This window comes from Pinus tabuliformis, chromosome 2_2, assembly GCF_031772625.1.
Source record: "Pinus tabuliformis cultivar Carrire ecotype Pingquan chromosome 2_2, CPIR1, whole genome shotgun sequence".
NCBI classification, from domain to species: Eukaryota; Viridiplantae; Streptophyta; class Pinopsida; order Pinales; family Pinaceae; genus Pinus; species Pinus tabuliformis.
This window is the reverse complement of record NC_142300.1, coordinates 807,552,661-807,558,923: the sequence shown is the minus strand read 5'-3', so window position 1 is coordinate 807,558,923 and position 6,263 is coordinate 807,552,661.

Genomic DNA, 6,263 nt, shown 5'->3' with positions numbered 1-6,263 from the left:
TCATGGAGGTGTTATGACCGAAGTCTAGAACAAGTGGTGAGGTCGTCAATATACGCAAGGACAATGTGGGACAAATATTGAAAGAAATAAGACATGGAAAACTAAAAAGGTGCCGCAACATTCTTTAATCTGAATGGCATGACCTTGTATGCAAAGGTCCCCCACAGATTAGTGAAGGCAATTTTTAACTGATTGACATTACAGATATGAATCTGATTGTACGCAGAGAACCCATCCATAAAGGAAATAATCTCATGCCCCACACACTCATCAATGACTTGGTCAATGAAGGGTGTGGGAAATTTTTCTTTGGGACAAACTTTGTTCAGATCACAAAATTTAGTGCAAACACGGATGCTACCTTGTTTTTTAAGAATATGAACCAGATTGGACATCCATGTGGTGTATTCAATAGGATAAATGAAGCCTGCCCTGTTAGGATATTCCGACACATAGGAAATAGTTAAGTACAACTTGGTCTAGTATAGAGTTAGGTAAAGTGTGTTTCTTTACCTTGTACATTTTGTAACTTACAATTCGACGGTCATGATATGTAGTGATCCGACGGTTCATTCTCTCCTCGGTATTACCGACACTTGATCCGTGGCTTGACACCTGATTGGTCCATGATTTCTATTTAAAGCGCATGGAGGGTCATTTGTAGGGAAATCCGTCTATGAGAGAAGCATATGTAAATTTTCATTCTTTTATTAATAAATTGCCTGAAGTGGCCGCGTTGGCTCAGGCTATGGACTGTTTCCCTCTTTGAGGGTTTTAACCACGTCAAAAATATTGGTGTATTGATCTGCAATCTGCTTGTGAGCGGTGTCCCTTGTTTTTCTGTCTGAGGAACTTACCCTGTAAATTCCTACATGGTATCAGAGCTATTTGAGGGCCACGTCCATTGGTGATCCAAATCTGAAGCCGGTAGAACTGCATCCGACTGCCGTTTCCTAGATCTACTGTTTTTGACTTCTTTCGGGCTGAGAGGACTGCTCTGTTGTGCTAGGAGCATCTGTTCCAGTGAGGAACCCCTTTCATTTTGATGCGAAAAGGTTTTCGGTAGCCCTAGCTGCGTCATTTTTAAGATCTGGAGGTATACCGTGTTTATTTGCAGTTTTACAGTTATTTTCTCTCTGTTTATTTCGGTTTCGGTTTATTTAGCCTTTTTTATTACTGGATCTATACCTTTTATTTCTGCGTATGCTCTTTTCCCTGCGACTCTGTGCGATCTAGGCAAATAAAAAACAGAAAGGAATGATTTTTCTCATGCGTATGCTCTTTTCCTGCACCTTAGTGTGATCTAGGAAAATAAGAAACATTGAGGAAAATATTTAGTTTCCAGCTAAAGCTAACTTTGAGCCGCAAGGTTCATTTTTGAAAATATTTAGTTTTTCAGCTAAAGCTAACTTCGAGCCGCAAGGTTCGTTTTTTTTTTTATGTCGTGTTGGGTTTTGTGTTTTTTGTTTTGTAGGGAAAAAGAGCATTCTCAAAGCAAGCACGCAACCCAAAGCATCAACCCCCCCCCCTCTCTCTCTCTCTATTTTAAGAGATTAGAGGTCTTGGGTTCAAATCTCCTTTTTGTGGGGGCGGATTTTTCATTTCCGCACATTTCCGCACTTCGTCGGCATCTTCAACAACGTTTTTTCCAAAAGCCATAACTTCTTATCCGGAAGCCGTTTTCAGAGCCATTTTTTTAAACCAGCCTAATTTTTCGAGATCTATCCATTGGAACATTTAGTTTAGCATCTTTAGCTTCAGTTTCTATTGAAATTGAAAGTCAATACAAGTAACTTACCACATTTACACTACTTGACATTGATGATTTATTCCAATGGTTTTCTTGAGTAAAGGTCTCTCTCTACAGCCTCAGGCCAAAGAAAAGAAACTGAAGGATGAAGAAAAGGCTGCTAAATGGGAAAATAGGCAAGATCAAGCACGTGGATTGATAGGTATGTCTATTTCTCCAGATCTTAGATTCCATATTGCAGAACTTGATACTCCTGATGAAGCAATGAAACAAATCAATAAAGTTTTTGGGATTAAAAATAAACTTAGAGCCCATCAACTTGAAAATGAGTTGCTTACATTGGACCCTAATAATTTCTCTTGCATTGAAGATTTCTTGTCCAAGTTCAAGACCCTTAGATATCTCTTGGAAGGTGTTAAAGTTAAGAAAGAAGATAGTAACCTTATCTATTCCATTCTTACTAAGTTGGGACCAGCCTACTCTGTGTTTGTTTCCACCTTCCATTCTACAAGAGAAGCCTTCATTTCTCAAGGAACAGACTACAAGTCCCCTTCCTTTGACTCTTTTTGTGATTCTTTAATAAGAGAACAATAAAAACTCTTACACCTTGGTCTTCTTAATCTTGGAAACTCTTCCAAGAAAGCGTTAGCCGCCCAGCAGCAACCAAATTCAAATAATCCTAAGAAGTCATATCCTAAAAAGAATGGTCCCAAACCAAACAAGGGTCCTAAGCAATCTCAGCCTCAAAATGAAAAATCATTTCAACAAAATGATAAGACAAATAAAAACAAATGGAAGAAAACTGATAGACATTGCAACTTTTGTAATCGAGATGGCCACTTAGAATCCAAATGCTTTAAGAAGATGGAAGCCTTGGAAGCAGCAATGAAGAAACATAACATCCATTTGGAGCAATCTTCAACTTCATCTTCATCTTCAGGAATGACACTTTCTGCATGTGGTTGTCAAGCATCTCGGTCTGGCTATGCACTAAATGTATCTTCTTCTTCTTCATTCTCATGAGTGGCTCATTGATTCTGGAGCTTCTTATCACATGGCCAAAAACAAAGCCATGTTTTCTTCTTTAAATGATTGTAACACCAAAAATATATATGTTGGTGATGATAGATCTCTTAGTGTTGTAGGGACTAGAACTGTTCATCTAGACAATGGTCAGTTTAATGATGTATTATGTGTTCCAACCTTATCCTGCAACCTTCTATCTGTATATCAGATAACTCATTCAGGGGAAGGTAAAATCATTGAATTTTCACCTCATGATGTTGTAATCAAGGACCTAAGAGATCCTAAAAAGATTTTATCTACTGGCATTGCTGATGATTCTACAAGGTTGTATAAGTTTCACAACTTTGGGTCATCAAATCTTCCCTTAGTATCTGTTGCTCATAACGATGAAGTGAGCAAACTTTGGCATGAGCGATTTGGTCACTTAAACTATCGCTCCCTTCAACACCTATGTAAAGAAAATATGGTGACAGGTCTTCCTATGGTATCTTGCAGAGATGGTGTTTGTTCCTGATGTGTACTCGGAAAACATCATCAGGACAGTTTTGAAAAATGTGCCTCTTGGCACGCCTCAGCCCCTTTACAACTTGTGCATAGTGATTTATGTGGTACACTTCCAGTTGTGTCATTCTCTGGCTGCAAGTATTTCTTAACTTTCATTGATGATTTCTCCAGACGCACTTGGGTATACTTCTTAAAACTCAAGAGTGAAGTATTTAACACATTTTTGGCCTTCAAGGCCTTTGTTGAAAAACAGTCTGGACATCAAATTCTTAAGCTAAGATTTGATAATGGCAGAGAATATGTTAAAAACACATTCATCAACTTTTGCACTAAGAATGGAATTCAAATGCAACATAATGTTCCATATACTCCACAACAAAATGGTGTAGCTGAAAGGAAGAATCGCACCTTAAAGGAAATGGCTAATTGTATGCTACAATCTAAAGGACTTGGTCTTAGTTTTTGGGCAGAAGCAATTAACTGTGCAAATTACATAATAAATCGCACTCCTACTAAGGATTTAAAGAATATCACTCGAGAAGAATCATGGAGCTCAATCAAACCAGATGTAAATCACTTTCGTGTTTTTGGAAGTGAACCGTGGGCCCATATTCCAAATGAAAAGCATAAAGCTTTAGAATCTAAGAGTGAAAAATGTACTTTTGTTGGATATTCTGAAGATGTCAAAGGCTATAGACTTATTCCATTTAAGTCCAAAAATGTTATCATCAGAAGATATGTAAAATTTGATGAAAATATATCGGCCTGCAAGCCTAGTCCGGCGGATGTGCCACCTCTCCCTATCTTTTCTACTTTTGAAAACATTTCTTCTTCAGATGATGAAAGTGAGGATGACAATCCTCCCCCACCGTCTCAGGATCCTCCTTTAGCTCCTCATCTTCCAAAATGGGTTCGTGCTACTCGAGATGCAGCAGGTGATCTTGCCGGTGATCCTACAGATCAGCGACGTACACATTCTCGGTTTGACAGAGCCTCATCTTTACTGGCTCAAGCTCAAGTAAATTATGATCCTGACACCTTTGCAGAAGCTTCAGGCTATCCAGATTGGAAAGCAGCTATGAATGAAGAATATCATTCATTATTGGCAAATGATACATGGGATCTTGTTCCTCTACCAAAGGGACGAAAACTTGTTAGATGCAAATGGGTTTACAGAACCAAGTATGGACCAAATGGGAAAGTTGATAAACATAAAGCTCGTCTTGTTGCTAAAGGTTTTTCACAAGTTGAAGGCATTGACTACACTGAAACCTTCTCCCTGTTGCCAAAATGAACTCTATCCACCTTGTTCTTTCCCTTGTTGCCTCATTCAAATGGGAAGTCCATCAGATGGATGTTAAATCTGCCTTCTTGCATAGGGACTTGCATGAAGAAATCTACATGGAACAACCCATTGGCTTCAAAAAAACAGACTCCAGCCTTGTATGTCGGCTTAAGAAATCCCTTTATGGTCTCAAGCAAGCTCCTCGAGCTTGGTATGCCAAAATGGATAGCTTTCTCTTAGAATCGGGCTTTTCTAGGTGTCATTCTGACAATACTGTCTACACCAAGAAAGTGCGCAAGTCTCTTATCATTCTTGTTCTTTATGTTGATGATCTTATCCTTACCGGTAGTGATCCCAACCTTATAAACCATGTGAAGTCTAGCCTTAAAAATAAATTTGAAATGACAGACTTAGGACACTTACATTATTTTCTCGGTCTTCAACTCTTGCAATCTAAGGAGGGTATTTCCCTTTCCCAGTCCAAGTATGCCTGTGATATTCTATGTCATTTTCACATGGAATACTGTAAGCCAGCCCCTTCTCACTTCCAGTCTGGAGTCAAACTTCCAGTCAGTTGTACTTCTCCTAAAGTTGATGCTACCTTATACCATCAACTTGTAGGAAAACTTCTGTATCTAACCCATACTCGACCTGACCTTTCCTTTGTCGTTGGCCTTGTTGCTCGGTTTATGCAAAACGCACGTGAAAGTCATTGGAAAGTAGCTAAAAGAATAATTCGTTATGTTCGAGGTACAGTTCAGTTTTGGATTCATTACAGTGCCGATGCAGCTCCTCTATTGGTTGGTTTCACTAGTTCTGATTGGGCTGGTGACCCTGATGATCGGAGGTCTACTGCCGGTTATGTATTCACTCTTGGTTCAGGACCTATTACATGGGCTTGCAAGAAACAAGGTGCCATTTCTCTTTCATCAGCAGAAGCAAAGTATCGTGGTGCCGTAGAAGCTAGTAAGGAAGCCTTGTGGCTTGGTCAGATCCTGTCAGAGTTTGGCTTTCAGCAGCAACATCCGACTACACTTTGGTGTGATAATCAAAGTGCCATTCAACTATGCAAAGATGCAGTCCAACATCAGCACAACAAACACATTGAACTGCACATGCACTTCATTAGAAAGCTCATTCATGACCATGTTCTTGAAGTGCAATATTGTTCAACAGATGATCAAGTTGCAGACATCTCCACAAAGGCTCTCACAGAGGCGAAGTTCACTAAACTTCGATTTATGTTTGGAGTTCAGGAAGTTGTCACTAAGGGGGGATAGGCTCTAGTGCCTCCTTCCTTCTCCTATTGTGTCATATTTGTAAATCCTTCAATCCTATCCCAAGTTGTTCTTAAGGGGGGATGTTAGGATATTCTGACACATAGGAAATAGTTAAGTACAACTTGGTCTAGTATAGAGTTAGGTAAAGTATGTTTCTTTACCTTGTACATTTTGTAACTTACAATCCGACGGTCACGATATGTAGTGATCCGATGGTTCATTCTCTCCTCGGTATTACGACACTTGATCCGTGGCTTGACACCCGATTGGTCCATGATTTCTATTTAAAGCGCATGGAGGGTCATTTGTAGGGAAATCTGTCTATGAGAGAAGCATATGTAAATTTTCATTCTTTTATTAATAAATTGCCTGAAGTGGTCGTGTTGGCTCAGGCCATGGACTGTTTCCCTCTTTGAGG